The sequence below is a fragment of the Triticum urartu genome, chromosome 3A (genome assembly GCF_056163025.1).
Source record: "Triticum urartu cultivar PI428250 chromosome 3A, HENAU_Tu73, whole genome shotgun sequence".
Lineage (NCBI taxonomy): Eukaryota > Viridiplantae > Streptophyta > Magnoliopsida > Poales > Poaceae > Triticum > Triticum urartu.
The window spans coordinates 50,402,528-50,420,155 of NC_141875.1; the positions used below are offsets into that span (position 1 = coordinate 50,402,528).

At 43.9% G+C, this 17,628-nt stretch overlaps 1 pseudogene; it reads right to left on the minus strand.

Moving 5' to 3' along the window:
- Positions 1 to 15,352: 15,352 nt before the first annotated feature.
- On the minus strand, positions 15,353 to 16,040 carry LOC147978423 (uncharacterized; annotated as a pseudogene).
- Between the last annotated feature and the right edge of the window lie 1,588 nt (positions 16,041 to 17,628).

The following is a 17,628-nucleotide window of genomic DNA, read 5'->3' on the forward strand; positions in this document are numbered from 1 at the left end:
AATGTGGCAATGTTCCAAAATGGCTGTCATGAATTATAGTACATGGGTTTTAGTAAAGTTACTGATAATTGTTCATCCTCACACATTCCATCAACGCATAATTTGAATAAGCAAAAAGATCAAATGTTCCATCATTTGAACCTATGTTGCAATTAGAGAGCAAATATTCCATCATCAAAGTGTGAATGAATTAAATGTAAATTTAGATGAGTAATGTAATACTAGTTAAAAATAATGTGTGCAAAAAAAAGGAATTTGAAATAAGATCTACTTTATTTTGTAATAAAGTTATATTACCCTACTTATTAGAATTTTGAAAATGTCACTTATTTATAAGAAAAGAAAATATAAATATTCAAAAAGATGTGTTTGATAAAAATACCTTTTGAATTTTTGGTATGTTATTATTTGAGGGTTCATGTAATTTTTATGTTATTTTTGGAGTGCTCAGGTAATTTTTATTTAAAGTGAAGGAAAAGGAAAAAAATAAACAAAAGGAAAAGGATGGGCCATCCTAGCCATCTTGGAAACCTAGCTTTATAAATAAAAAATTCAAAAAAGAGAGGGCATTAAAAAAGTAAACAAATATAAGAGGGCATTATAAATTCAAAAAATTTCAAAAATATAGAAAGAATATTTTGCAATGCCCCCCTGAGGTATAGACCGATGTTTTGACCAGTCAGTCTAGAGGGCATTATAAATTAATAAAAAATTCAAAAAATTATAAAACCTTGGAAAACCACCTTCGTTTGTGCAATAGATCATGTGTGCCAAAGTTGAGGTCATTTGGAGGTGGTCGAAAAAATGACCGCATTCCGGAGGGGCCATTTGGTCTAACTTAAGCCAGTTTTTGAAAAAATGTGATTTTCCCCACCACCTCCAAATCACACAAACTTTCTTGAACATGGTGACCCACATGTGCCAATCATGGTTATGAAAGAAAATTTTGAAAAACAATATTTTACAATGCCCCCCTGAGGTATAGACCGATGTTTTGACCAGTCAGTCTAGAGGGCATTATAAATTAATAAAAAATCCAAACAAATTTAAAAAAATTTATTAGATGACTTGAAGGTCAAAACATTAACTTGTCATATATGCAAAAAAAATATGTGTATTGAACGCAAGTGAGCATGTGTATAATTTTGTGTGTGATTTCATGATCAAATCAATACACAATGGCAATATGCCAAAAAAAAGTGCCCACCTACCAGAGCAGGAGAATTCACACTCCACGGCCTGCATATGACTAGGAACCCTGCGGTGCATGGGCCAGGATACAGGCCCGTGGTGCAGAATATCTCTGCTGCTAGTAGGCCCCACCGGGCAAAGGGGACAAGAGTTAGGCAATGTACTGCCTGCAATAGATAGGAGCTTGGGAGGGGAGTCGCAGCAGGGTATATAAACCGGTGCGGCGCTCCCTCGCTTGGAGAGGTGGGACTAAACTCCCACCACCCAACGGCTATGCGCTGCGATGTGCCCTGCGCGACTCCGCCTTGGGTCCAATTCGGACGGGATGACCCAGGTCAGCCTTACTCCGCTCGCTGATACGTTTTATATTTTCTTTGTTTCTTTTCTTGTTTATATTTCTAATATTTAAAATCAAGTCTCTTTATTTCTATATTATTTCTAACAGTGTTTACTAAAATTTAAAAAAATATGCCAAATTCTGTTGTGTTTTATTTCATTTGTTCGTACTCTTTTGTATATTGATAATATTTACGAAATATGAACTAAAATGTTGTGTTTTAATTCAATTCTTCATTCCAATATTTCTTATCTTTATTATTTTTTAAATATTTTTAGTTTGTAAGATAAAATGTTCTGTTTTATTTCACTTCTTCATTCTAATATTTGTTCTCTTCTTTATATTTGAAATATTTCCAAAATGTAAGATAATATGTTGTCTTTTATTGCACTTATTCGTTCAAATTTTTTCTTCTGTTTTCTATATTCTCCTCTTTTCTTTGTTCTGACAGTTATAAATTTAAATAATGTATGATATAATGTTCTCTCATATTTCACTTTTCATGGTTGTCTTTCCTAATTATAAATTTTATTTTCTGTTTCATACTTGAAATATTATTAAATCAAATATAGTTGGGACAATCGCATGTATGCCTCCACTTGCACCATGTACTACAAGCAGGTTCTTCTTCTCGGTCTCACCAATTGATACCAAACTTTTATGCACACCCTACGATGACCATAGCAAGCATGCCTGGCAACTACCATTCATTTCCGACACTCTATGCATCTTGTAGGCGTTTTGCGGTGATAAAACCCTAGAACACTGCCGCGGCGTGACGCAACATGTGTTTTGTGTCCGAACTCATGCACACCTTGCCTGGGGGGGCACATTGGCCATGCTCACATGCTCCCAAAAGTTGGGGTCATCTCATGCATGCCCCCACATGCACCATGTACAAGCCGGACCATTCGGGTCTGTCGGAGGGCAAGTTTGGAAGAGGTTTTTCCTTGACGGTCCCACGAAAAGATTCCAAACTTTTTGCACATCGTACCATGACCATGGCATGCATGTGGTAGTAGAATTCATACACCACGGCCTCATTTTTGTTGAAATCCAATTAGTATCCATGTGTATTACATGTAAGTGAGCATGTGTAAAATTTATTAGATGACTTGAAGGTCAAAACATTAACTTGTCATGTATGCACACAAAAATTGTGTATTGAATGCAAGTGAGCATGTGTATAATTTAGTGTGGGCTTTGAAGATCAATACACATGGCAATATGCCAAAAAAAAGTGCCCACCTACCAGAGCAGGAGAATTCATACTCCACGGCCTGCATACGACTAGGAACCCTGCGGTGCATGGGCCAGGATGCAGGCCCATGGTGCAGAATATATCTGCTACTAGTAGGCCCCACGGGGCAGAGGGGACGAGAGTTAGGAAATGTACTGCCTGCAATTGATAGGAGCTTGTGAGGGGAGTCGCAGCCGGGTATATATACCGGTGCGGCGCTCCCTCGCTTGGCGAGGTGGGACTAAACTCCCACCACCCAACGGCTGTGCGCTGCGATGTGCCCTGCGCGGCTCCGCCTTGGGCCCAATTCGGGCGGGCTGGCCCAGGGCAGCCTTACCCGCGCGCTGATATGTTTTATATTTTCTTGTTTATATTTCTAATATTTAAAATCAAATCTCTTGTTTCTATATTATTTCTAAAAGTGTTTACTAAAATTTAAAAAATATGCCAAATTATGTTGTGTTTAATTTCATTTGTTCGTTCTCTTTTGTATATTGATAATATTTACGAAATATAAACTAAAATGGTGTGTTTTATTTTAATTGTTAATTCTAATAATCTTATCTTTATTATTTTTGAAATATTTTTAGTTTGTAAGATAAAATGTTCTGTTTTATTTCACTTCTTCATTCTAATATTTATTCTCTTCTTTATATTCGAAATATTTCCAAAATGTAAGATAATATGTTATGTTCTATTGCACTTCTTCATTATTTCAATTCTTCATTCCAAATTATAAATTTTATTTTCTGTTTGATACTTGAAATAATATTAAATCAAATGTAGTTGGGACAGTCGCATGCATACCTCCACATGCACCATGTACTAGGAGCAGGTTTATCTTCTCGGTCTCAGCAATTCAGACCAAACTGTATGCACACCCTAGGATGACCATGGCAAGCATGCATGACGAGTATCGTTCATTTCCAAAACTCGATGCATTTTCTAGGGTTTTTTTTGGCGACAAAACCCTACAACACTGCCCCCACGTGACGCAACGTGTGTTTTGTGTCCGAACTCATGCACACTTTGCCTAGGGGGGCACATTGACCATGCTCACATGCTCCCAAAAGTTGGGGTCATCTCATGCATGCCCCCACATGCACTATGTACAAGCAGGACCATTCGGGTCTGTCGGAGATCAGGTCTGAAATTGGTTTTCCTTAACGGTCCCACCATATGGTCCCAAACTTCATGCATACCCTACGATGACCATGGCATGCATGCTTGACAAGTATCATTCATTTGCGACACTCGATGAATTTTCTAGGGTTTTCCGGCGACAAAACCCTACAACACTACCCCCACGTGACGCAACGTGCGTTTTGTGTCCGAATTCGTGCACACCTTGCCTAGGGGACCACATTGGCCAAGCCCACAAGCTCCCAAAAGTTGGAGTCATCTAATGCATGCTTCCACATGCACCATGTACAAGCAGGACCATTCGGGTCTGCCGGAGGTCAAGCCTGAAATTTGTTTTCCTTGACGGTCCCACCAAATGATCCCAAACTTCATGCATACCCTACGATGACCATGGCTTGCATTGTCACATGTATCATTCATTTGCGACACTCGATGCAATTTCTAGGGTTTTCTGGGGACAAAACCCTACAATACTGCCGCCACGTGACGCAACGTGCATTTTGTGTCCGAATTCATGCACACCTTGCCTGGGGGACCACATTGGCCAAGCCCACAAGCTCCCAAAAGTTGGGGTCATCTCATGCATGCTTCCACATGCACCATGTACAAGTAGGACCATTCGGGTCTGCCGGAGGGCAGGTCTGAAAGTGGTTTATGCGTAACCTACGATCTCACGAAATGATCCCAAACTTAATCCATAACCTACGATGACCATGGCATGCATGCATGACAAGTACCGTTCATTTCCGACACTCGATGCATGTATAATATTGTAGAAATGATAGAGATACTATAAATATTGTTGAACATATACAACTATACAATAACTAATACGTGTGAAAGAGTTTTTTAGGGATGAACCAATGATATTTATTTTGACGGAAGAAACAATAAAGGTAGGTGGGCCGGCCCAGACCGCAAATAAGTGTCGGATCCATATTGTGGAGCCCACAATGCTGCGCTTTCCATGCACATCGATCACACGCACGTCGATCACGGGAGTAGTTGCCGTTCTGTTACACAATTCTGGGATCGTGCTAATCCATATGTTCCTAATCCTACGATTGAGGAGCACGTTCAGCCTCGCTTCAACGGAGGAAAATATAGATCGCGAGATTGGCCATAGGGAAGTTACAACGACCTAGGCGTCGACCTCATATATAATCTCCTCCTCCTCGCACATGTCGTTGACTAGATCGACTCCTGCCGGCGAGGCGTCGACAGCTCCGTCCGCCGCATCCCACACGCCACAAAAACCCCGAGAAGATCAAGGTCGTCCGCACGTGCAGGCCAACCTCGACGAACTACGTCGAGAACGCATCGCCGACTTCTTTCATCTTCGTCGACCGATCAAGTAAATTGTCCTCCTTCTCTCGCGCCTTCATAGCAAGCTACTTCCTCCGTCTCGTTGCTTTGATGGACATAGGTTTACCACATATTTTCAACTAGTATGAACTCGACTAGATGCGTTCTGACCAGATGGCGTAGATGAAAACATTCTTTGGTTCTTTCATAGCATGGTAGAATAAGATGTTGTTTCTCGAGAAGCATGACGCAATACAATCCAATTATATTTTTGTCACACGATCCAATTATATTGTTGTGCACATAGAACATTAAAGAGTTATTAACATTAGATGTTGATGAACCTCAAATAGGTACCATTGCTATAGACTCTAGTTTATTTACAGCTCAACAATTTGTCACCCTGTTAGTAAGACAACCAGACGAATTAGTATCAGTTTACCATATTAAATTTATTGGTTATATAATTTATATGATACTCAAAGAACTTGATCAGATGCAAGTAAATTCAATTACCAATTGTAGTTATTTTTTTATTACCTCGTGTCAGCACACACTTGGTTGCATGTTGCAGTATACATGGTGATAGTTTTGTATTTCCATTAGTGTTATTTTTGCATTAGTGTTAGCTACTACCAGAAAGTTTTATATTTTTGCATGCCTATTGTTATTTTTGCTTTAGTGTTAGCTAATGTCACGAAGTTATATATTTTCTTTCAACAGGATGGACGAGCTGAATGGAGAAATAGTATGCGCAGTTGAGAAATGTAGCAAGCTTGTTGCAGATCTATCGAGCGGTCAACGCGCTAGAGTGGCTGATACATCATTGCGCAGCATGCTGCAGATACCATCTATTAAGATGCGTACCCTGCTGATTAGGTATATGATTGAGAATTTTCAGGCCAGCACGGGCAGGTTCATTATACAAGAGTAGGTTGGGGAGGTGACTATCGGTGCGGTCGACGTCGAGTGCATCTTGAACCTCGAGAACCAAGGACTGTCCGCTTCGGACATTCTGACTGAAGAAGGCGAGGACATGAAGGAGCGGGTGCCGCCACAATTTCTCAGTAAGACATCAGAAAACATAGTGATAGATAATCTCATTGAGGACATAATTAAAAGTAAAGCCACCGGCGACGATTTCCTTCGCAAAGTAGTGCTTGTCCTGTTAGGAACAATTATTGCTCCCATGTCAAGCAAGATTGTGCCAAAGCAGTACTACGCTTTGGTCGAAGATGTGAAACGTATTTCAAAGATTAACTGGAATGCCTTCACCATGCGTGTTCTCCTTGATTGCCTTCGCATAGTGAAGAAAGGAAAACACCTCCGCCAATGGCCGAAAGGCAATTTGGCTCTCTTGCAGGTACACATATGAGACCTGTTGTATAATGTCAATTATCATATCATTGCAATTTTATGTGATGTATTACTAACTCTAAATTCTTATATTTTTTTGTAGTACTTGTACTGGGAGAAGGTGCAACCGGTCGAAGGCGAATGCGCCTATAATCCCAACTTGTCCATACAACCTCTTATGAGGAACTGGACAGAAAGTGCAGCCACTAGGAGAGATAGGTTCGACTATGATAATGGGCGCGGCCGTGGTAACGTAATGGTAAGTCATTGTGTTTCGTCTTTCTTAAATGTTTTGTAACTTAATACTATTTATTTTTTATTCATGACATGTACTTCAATATCGCATGCAGATCGAAAATAATATCACCCAGGAATATAGGGCTCAGGAGCCCAACATCCTAAATAATGTGCCTACCATGAAGCCAAAAACCAAGCCTGTAACTGGAAACGCAAAGAAGTCGACGACAACCGCATTTTCAGAAGATTTGATGGAGCTTCTAATGAAGCGGTGCATGGACTTCATACACACCCAGATGAGGCAAATCCCTGATCTAGTTGCTAAGGTATCACACCCAAACTTTATAGTTTACAGTATGTTTGCTGTTTTAAACCATGCTACCATTACTAAGTTTATATTTCTATTGCAGAGGTTGTTGGAGAAGTTGAACAAAGCAGGTGTCATGTACAAGTCGGCTGCTGCCGTGCCATCCGCGGACAATGATCCGGGCGAAGTGGATTCGTTCGAGAATGGTCCATATGAAAAGAAGGAATTCGTGTACAAGGAAGACATGGACAGTGATGGACAGTCGATCATTGACATGACGCAGCCTGATATAGTGCTTCCCGACCATAAAACCGTTCCTGAGGTACTATGTATTTATCTTTTTGTCTATAATTTTCTCGTTTAATTTTTTACGTCCAGAAATGTTCACACGATTTAGTTTGCCAAACAGAAAACCCCACCGAAGATGAATGGACACAAGGAAGCTTCACCTGTTAAGCGTAATGATGTATGTGGGGGTACACCGGAAAACCCTTGGGTGGTTGGTACTTCTACTGTAGCACCTTCATCGGACATAGACATTTGTCCATCTTCTGTCAGCAAGTTCATGGCTAAGGCGAATGGAAAAAAGGGTGTAACAATCGATAAGGATGAGGAGGTTATGTCCGGTAAGCGGAAGCGGACCGTTCCCAAGAAATTTGAATCCCCCTACGCACTTGACAAGCCCGGCAGGCGTACCAGCCGTGGTCAGAGAACCTCTGGTACTAGTACTGCTACTAGAGGTATCGTAACTAACATTCTTAATTTCTTTTATTTACTACCAATGCATATGATCACCATTGTTGACGTTCATATTATTTCATGCAGCTCTATTTTCGAACAATAATGTGCCAGAGGTTGTGGCAGATGAGTTGACGCCGGAAATAATTGATGTAGCTATTTCATTTGTCGAGTTAGCTGCTAGCACTGAGAAGAACAAGAACAAAAAAAATTACTACAGTGAAGGGTGTGGCATAACTCTGACTTCCGAAAGGATTCTACCGGTACTAGCTCATAGATGGCTGTCGGACGATGTAAGTACTACTTGCATGTCCTGTTTTTAAAATGCTCAATAATCTATGTCTCAACTTTCAACATGTAATGCGCTGATATTCTATGCAGGTTATTGATGCTTATATGGGACATTTGGAGCTGCATGTTGGTCATGATCGTTACCTCTGTCCAGCGTGGAGGTCCAAATTCCTTGTAGATCGTGCTATCGCACATGACGATCCATTGCCATCGAGCTGCAACATGGATAGTGCTCTGACCAAAGCTGGAGCTTTTAATAGAGTCACGAAAGAGTATATTGTGTGTGATAAGGTACGTAATGTTTGTGATTCATCACTACATGATAGTTCATCAAGTATTTCTTTTGATCCGTAATGGTTTTTTGCACTGTAGACGTATATCGCGTTGAATATCGACAATAGCCACTGGATGACCGTGGTCATGCACATGATCAAGAAAGAATTCCAAGTTCTCGATTCGCTCTATCCTCTGGACCTGACTGAAAGGACTGTTAAAGCACTGGTAATGTAACCAACATTTGTACCATTGCTCTTACATGTTGTTTATGATTGTTCTTTAACACTATCCTCTTTATAGCGAATGGCTATAGCAAACGATATGTGTCAGGCAAATATTATTACACCAGGGAAATATCCGGACGTAAGTAAGTGGCCTATCAACGAGTATGACCTACCCCAGCAAGAGGATGGGTGAGTTAATAGGACATCATGCACAATCAAACAACAACACACATGTTTGTATTGCCCACCGCTAATGTTTGCATATGTACCAGGAACTCTTGTGGCCTTTTTGTCACAGAATGTCTAGAACATTGGGACGGGGACCGAATCACCCGCCAATTTACACAGGTATGCTGTTATTTTCATTTGTAGACTAGCTACTATGGTGGTGTAGCAACTTCGGTTCATGTAACCTTTATGTCATTTTTTGCAGGCCACCGTTGACGCAAGGAGAAGACGTTTCGTCGCAGAGTTGATTATGTCACCTTCAAACTCGATGGAGTGTGTGAAGAACAAAATTCGCGAAATCGCAAGGAAAAGGCGCCTGAAGAATTCATGCGGCATGCAAGATTGAAGTTTTAGTGGTTTGGATTTAGTCCGGTCGAAGGTTTCGACGGCATGATTATCTTCGGGGTTCTATAATTTTTATGTAATAAACAGGGCACATGCATGTGTATGTGTCTGTCAGACAATTCGCTCGTACAAGACAATTCGGTCATAAAATTCGCTCGGAGAAGACATTGGTCGTACCAATAAAGTTTTGGCTTCACTTATCAATTGTTCTTGCTTAATATTTTTCTTGTTCTCCAATTTTTTATAATTGTATTTTTCACGGCTTCACTTATCAAGTGTTCTTGCTTAATATTTTTCTCCTTCTCCAATTTTTTATAATAGTCTATTTTTCTCTTCAACTGCTCTCGTAAGTTTCATATTAAAAATTTCACAATCTTAACTTTTTTTTTAAACTCTACCAAGCTTAGCATTTTGCCTTAGCTATCTACATGTCATCATCTTGCATAATCTCCTAGTAATTCCCCCTCATCACATTATTATGAAAAGTAGTCATGGTAGATAAGTAAATATATTGAGCCAAAATGTAATATTACACTCATCAAAATTAGTCATGTCGGCTCGTTGGCTCTATCGCGTGTTATCAGGCATCATATTTTTCTAGTTTGTTTTACAAACCCGTTGTTTTTTTATTATATGTATAATTAAATTTTTCTGTACTCACCATAATGCCAGGCACGGCCCATCTAACCACGTGAGGGGCCCCACAGGTGGGCTATCTTCCCGACAGCGCTACACCAGCCCATTTTGCCAGGTTCACATCGATCTTTCCCCTTTTCTCGTTTCCCTTTCCAAATCCCTAGCCCTCTGTCTCTATTTGCGCCTCCAAATCTCGACGGCGAAAGCATGACAGCGAGCTGGGCGTCGGGCGGCGGCGGCTGCGGCGAGAAGAGCGGTGGCGACCGCAAGTTAGGTCGAACCCTGGGTCCTGCAAGCAGGTGGGCCGGATTCAGTGGCACAGGAGGCAGCGGCGGCGGATCTAGTGGAAGAGGGGATGGGGGTTTCGTGGGCGGCGGCGGGCCGGGAGAACCCACAGCTAGGGTTTCTTCAGTCCTTCACTTTGGTGGCAAAAAGGTAAGTTCTTTACCGTTGTTCTTTACATCCCAGCATTATCGCCCATAATTCATCACCTGTGGCCATGACAAGCTCCATCAGAAATTTAACTAAACTTGGCACTTAGGGTGAGCAGTAGATATTCAGTTCTTCAGCCACAAAGAACCCGATCAAACCGTACCGATTGCATAACTTATATGCTTACATATAAAAGCATACCTAACCAACATCAAACCCAAAATAATGTTAACTTATATGCTGAAACATATAACAGCATACCTAACTTAAGATAATCAGCAGCTTCCTCCTCCTTCAGCAACTGTGCCCATCTTCACTTCTTCAGAAATTTGAGGCGGCGTGAGCGGCGCACCACACACGGAGAAGCCTTCTTCTTGACCACCGTTTTGTTGGACAGCTACGCCACCTGATCCTGAGCCATCTCCTCTTCTTCCACCTTCACTATGCCAGGGGGGAGGAGCTCGACGTCGATGGGCATTGTCTTGCCACCCTCGACGGCAACCGGCGCTACCACAGCGTCCTCCTCGCCCTCCTCCTGGTCCAACGGCAGAACTGGCTTCGACACATGGCGGACCTGGTAGTCCGGGCTGACGGGCGCAGGGACAGCGAGCTCGACGTCGACGCGGTCCGCCCTCGACGCGACGCGTGCTGAATCTGGCCGCAACGTCATGGTGGTGGAGCGGTACATCCACCACCTTGCGCGCTGAACAGGGGAGTCGCTCAGCGTGGCCTCTCGCATTTCCCACACGAGTAGGACAGCCGACGGGACGCCGCGGCCGTAGGGGAAGGCGTGCTTCCTCTCGGCGTCGGTGAGGACTTTGACGAGGCCACGCGCGTGGTTGACCAACATCTCCGTGCTGGGGAACCAGCCGCACACCTCCGTCAACTGCGCGCGCCACCCCTCGTCATTGCCAGCGGGGTCCATCATCGCTCTCTGCCAGCCGAGGCTTCTCTCCATGGAGGCGGCTGCAGCGGTCGCCGGCGAGGGTATTTTCGATCTACTGTAGGTGGGGATAAGAGGGGAGTTCGAACCGGCGCCCGTGGGAGGTGGGTGAGTGTGTGGTGGGGAGGAGAGTGGTACAGTTACTTATTTAATGGCATTTAGGACGTGGGCAGGGGAAATGTACAATAATATTCTTTCTACCTCCCGCCCCGGTCATTACACGGCCCCGGTCATTACACAGTAAAGAATTTTTTGATTTTTGTTTACAGGGAAACATCTTACTTTATTTAAACAAAGACTGGGATCTCGTCTGCTAATACACTAAGGATACAATCACGGGGCCAAAGCCTCCAAACCAAAGAAACACAAGCGCCTACAGCTACCTTAGCCGAAGTATGAGCCGGCCGATTAACACAGTAAATAATTGAAGCAAGTGTTCTACTCTTGTTCCTTCTCCACTTTTCTGCGCCTGATAGAAGACAAGGTAAGTTAATGAATGATACAAACTTTAATAATCCACAATGCATACAAACACTTACTTCTGATTTTGTTTGCATTTCTTGCTACGTCTAGTGTGTCCTACCAATTTGCAAGCGCCGCACCGGGTTTTCAACTCATCAAAAGAGAGTGGTCTACCATTTTTCGAGACAGGGCGGCTCTCATCTGCCTTTGTTGCACCTTTGCTTGACACTTTCATAGGATCTTTAACCTCAATCATGTTGCCTTCACCATCGTCCACATATTCAACTGCACACTTACTGATGTCATTTGTTTGCTTCAACACATTTTCCTGTACCAGATCATACTCATGACTCTTAGCTATCACAGCCTTCAAACTCTCCTGTAACTGATCCCACAAAGCAGGGTGTTTTCATGCCGCATGCATAGCTTCAGACGCTAACACACTGACCTGGCTATATTTCATTCTTTCCCCGGCCCCAGTCCAACCAAATCCCAACAGATCACTTGTGCGCCTCGCGGGCAGTCCCAACCTTGCTTCTTTCGTGAACCGAATAAGAACTAAACACTTTGGTATTTCATATATGTTCAAGTGCTTCAGTACATGGAATATGTGCTTGCAAGGTAGACCATTTCGAATCATTCTTCTACAGCTGCACCTTATAGTTTCTGCGGAATTTACTGGTGTATACTCCACCCAAAAACAGCGCTTTCGGTTATTCTTCCAGGCCACGATGTACTGCTGTGATCCGTCTCCCAGCTTAATTTCTACAATCTCCATGCCGTCACTTTTTCTAAGATCATCTTGCAACATATAGAAGTTTGCTGGAGTGAAGACGTGAGAAGTAGCTATCTCAAGTTCCCTCGAGCTAGTAACTGGCACTGGTAAACTCTGTGAGGCCGTGCAGTCATCTCGCGCCTCGTTTTCATGGATACGCACAACGGCGTTCTCATAGTGCAAAATCATATCCACCAGGGTCATTTCACCGTCTAGGTGGAGGTGAAGGCATGAGTTCAGGCTTTCACTCCGCTGGTCGCTTTTCATGCCAAGCCAAAACCCCTCAGTTAGATATGTCGCGGCCCACAGTCTCCTCTTCTTATACATCCGCCTCAACCATGTTACAGTTTTTTCCGACTGCCATCTTTTGGAAAATGCGTGCCATCTCTCCTCAAACGTTGCCGTGGACGTGCTTTAGTACAGAAGAGTTCGGAACTCCTTCAAGGACTTGTGACTGAGGTGAATCTTCATATTTTTCTCTATGTGCCACGTACATATACGGTGCCACACGTCTGGCAAGACTTCACGAATTGCCTTGATCATCGCAGCATCGGCGTCTGTGATAACACTCTTAGGCATCTTTTGACACATGGACCTTAAAAAAGTCTGCAGAAGCCACACGTATGTCTCCTTGGTCTCGTCGAAACTATGGCACAACCAAAAACAGTGGTCTTCCGGTGATTGTTAAGACCAACAAAAGGTATGAATGGCATACCATAGCGGTTCATCTTGTATGTGCTGTCAAATACAAGCACGTCGCCGAAGTCCTCATAGTCATGACGAGACTGGGAGTCGCACCAGAACATCCTATTCAAATGTCCTTCCTTATCTAGTCTGTACTCGAAAAAGAAGTTAGGATCCCTCTGTTTCCTACTGGCCATGATGCCTATGGCTGTGGCAGCATCACCTTTTGAAAGCAGCTTCCTCTTCTCCTTGGCGCAAAGGTTGTATATTTCACGCCTGGTAAAACCAACACCGCCGTACCATACATGTTTGCTAATGAAGCAATCCATCATGTCGTGAATTCTAATCCCTGCAACTCCCATGGACATTATCTCATGCTTCTGGTACTCTTTGATTTTTCCATGGGACCAAAGAAAAGGTACCTCATCCGGTCCTGCCAACATATGGCTATGCTTGTCCTCAAAACTTTCAACATACCAAACCCCACGCTTTTGGTCAAGCTTGACGGTCAGGTGCGCTTCGCAAAAGCAGCATGTCTCGGCTCTGAGCCTACGGCTGTGTCCTTCCTCGGTTAGCAACTTGCTGTCACGTTTCCCTTGTCTTGAACAAACAAACCGTCTATAACGCATATGACGTGACTCTGTTTTGCTATACCTGACCTTATTCTTTCTAATGCTGAAACCATTATCTCTAGCATAGCTGTTGTAGAAATCATACTCAGCATCGTGAGACGTAAATGTCATTTCCATTATCTGCATGAACATATCCCTCTTATCATCTGCACTGGCAGTATCTTGGACATTCTTTGCCCCATCATCTTGTGTCACCTACACAATCAAACCACAGCCATGAAAACAGATTTCTAAGGTTTAACATTACTTACTTCCATAGAACATTGATTACACACATACCTCACTCATGATGACCGATGACTCGGACTCCCCAGAACCAGGTGCATCTAATGATTCGTCGTTAAGGCCTGTCTCTGCGTCGGATTCACCGTAATAGTCGTACGCATTATGACATTCGGAAATGAACTGGAAAATACAACACAAATACATAATTACTTATCATATAATATTCCTGAAGAAATTCAATTTGCATGCCAACAAAAATTTTCACTTACGTACCTGACTAATGTAATCTTCATTCGAGAGCTCCGAGTTGTTTTCCTGATCATCATCAAGCTCATCGATCTATAAATTTTCAACACAAAGATTTAATGTTGTCGGATGCCACCAAAAAATTACAACATGACAATGCCACTCACATTAAGATCGTCCCATTCGTTCCCATTCTCTGACCGATCTTCACGATCTGAATTTTCATCATCTGACCAATCTTCTATCCAGTCTTTCATCAGTTCTCCAAACTCCATGTCTACCATGATATCAGTTAACTCCTCGTCCGCCATTTCCTACAACCAATATTATGTATCATCACATGTGCAAACATTATCAATGATGAAATATAAAACACATAGCACATGATCACGGATGTTATGTAAACAACCGCAACCGAGGCCGTTCAAATCTGCCCAACTTAGTAAGGAAGATGGCCACGGCACCCGTCGTGATCACTTTCAATCGCGAGGAACTGCACGATCTCAAAACCTAGCTTGATCTGTGATTACCTCTGCCGCCGGATACCTAGGTTAGCCGCCACATCAAATAACGATACCGGTGGTGCGCACAGCCGACGGCAACCGACGCTACGTGAACCCAGATCACGAGGAGCAGCACTACCGGAACAAGATCCACGATCGCATGCGCCGCCGGGTAGCTAGGTTACCCGCCCCGCTAGGTTAACCACTACCACTGGCGGCGGCAGTTTGTTCGATGTTGCCGCGAGCGAGACTAGAGGGGGGACGCGGGATGTGGTACCTGTGCGCGTTCGTTGGAGATTCACGACGTTGTCGCGCCCGCTGTCCGACGAGATCGCCGGCGACGAGATAGCCGCCGCTGGAGATCTACTACGTGACTTATGGAGCTGCGTCAATGCTCGCGAGATTGATGGAGCTGCTCGCGTGAATGATTGGATTCGGCAGGTCTTACGTGGACGTGGGGTCGTGTGATGTTTTTTTTTCAAACCAGGGTACTGTACTATACGTTCTGGATTATACAAGGCTAGACAAGGCTTGGATCTGGGCTGCGGCGGGCCAGGAAAAAATAATTTCGCGGGGACAAAAATACCTCTCCGAAATTAGGTTAGGGGAGAGCACTGGAGCAGGGCTCTTCTGCAAGAAGTACATGACCCCGTCGATGGCGACGGGAGAGCCAAGTTAAAGTTGAGGTCCTCGATCGGCGGCTCTTGTGTTTTCCTCCACCCCCTTTCGTCTCCTAAGGTGAGGACCTCGACGGTTCAGTCCGTGGCGACGTAGCGAACCAGCTTGTATTCACCGGACGGGGCGGCACGGCCGAAGCCGAAGATGCTGTAGTAGTGCGTTGCTGCGTAGGGAAACGCGTCGTGCTCTACCACGTCCACCTGTGGGCATGTCACGAGCACCTCCCCGGTGGCCGGATCGATCACCTGGACGCCGTCGCAGCAGGCGCCGTTGACGCAGATGAGGTCGTCGACGCTCGTGGTGCACATCATCCAGTAGCCGCCGACGCCCTTGATGACTCTGAGGACGTTGCCATCCATGTCCATGAGCCGCATGTCGCGGCCTCCGCCGGGCTCTTCTTCTGGAAAGCATCCTGAGTCGACGAGGAGCGGGCCATGGTGGAGCCGGTGCGCGGCGGCGAAGACCGCGCCAGCCCTTTGACGCACACCGGAACCGGCAGACGGACTTCACCAGCGTCCTGGAGAGGATGTCCAAGATGGCATGGTAGGGCAACGTGACACTTGCGGCCATGGCGCCGTCGTCCGTGTTTGCTGCGCCGCCGGCCATGATGCAGTAGTACGTTGCGATCCCTCTGCTTGATGTATATTTTGATTGGTTTATTATGCCATCCACGGAACAGATGGGATGCAATCTGTGCATGGACTCTGTTGTATTTTCTTTTTTCTTTTTTGCAATTGGTGTATCGACCCTGTTTATTGATTGTCCATCAAGTAAACCTACCTGGAGAATTAATCTCCTGGTTCGTTAAACACAAACCATCCCAAGAAAGCAATAACGTGAAGATCCATTCACCTACTCCCTCCGGTCCTTTTTACTCCGCATATAAAAATTTTCTGAAGTCAAACTTCACAAAGTTTGACCATATTTATATTAAAATATCAATATCTACAATGCTAAAGTTATACAATATGAAAATTGAAGTCACGGCGCATCTAATGATAATGATTTCACATTGCGAATATTCGTATTTTTTTCTATAAAGTTGATCAAACTTTATAAGGTTTGACTTCAAACAAATTTTATATGCGAACTAAAAAGGACCTGAGGGAGTATTTATTATACCACCAAACCGGTGAAAACGACAAATTTAACTTTTTTGAAAAGTTTAGCACAAAAAACAAATTCATTTCATAAAAAAAAATCACAAAATGGCCCATCCGCATAATGCCCGGGCCAGGGGCGCCATGGGACGGCGCTGACCCACTACGTGGGATTGAATTGGGCCCAGCTGATGGCAGATAATGCCCGGGCACCATGGTGGAACCGGTGCGCGGCGGCGAAGACAGGGCTGGAAATGAGGATGTGCCAGCCCTTGACGCGCATCGGAACTGGAAGACGGACTCGATCGCGTCCTGTACAGGATGTTGAAAATGACGCGGTACGTCAAGAGACAGCTCTGGCCATGTCGCCGTCATCCGTCTTTGCTCGCCGCCGGCTGTGTATGATGTAGTAGTACGTCGGAATGCCTCTGCTTGATGTAGTATCTATTGATCTGTTTATGTGATCCACGGAACGGATAGGATGCAGTGGAGTCTATTGATCTGCTTGATGTAGTATATGCATGGAGTCTGGCTGATTTCTTTTCGAGCACAGCACGTAGATCTATCTGTAGAATCTCCTGGTTCGTTAAAAACCAACGGATCCATGCGTTAGCTGAGTGCTACTGTTGTTAGTGATTGATCATCGTGGCGGAGCTTTTTTCTTTTCATTTCTTTTTTTATTTTTTGGCTGTGTGTATTCTTGGTGTTTTTGAACATCTTGTTGGTACAAAGGCCGGGTGTAATTGGTATCTTTGCGATATTAATATATTTCCTTTATAAAAAAAATTATGTTCTTAACGGGCCAAGATGCTTAATAACCCCTACATAATTAGCCGGACGGTCCTATTTAAATACCACCAACCCCCCACGTGATCTAGGGTTTTTATTTTGTGACAGAAAACACAGGAAGCAGCCAACACGAGAGAAACCTCATGGATGCCGACGATCATGAGCACAAAAGGCAATCGGCGGAGCAGTATTGGAATCCTAATGAGTAATGAACACCACTACTATGATTCACACGCCCACCGCGCTCATGATTATTTCGCCAACAGGGAGTGGCCGTCCCAGGAAAATAAAAGTAAGCACGCAGC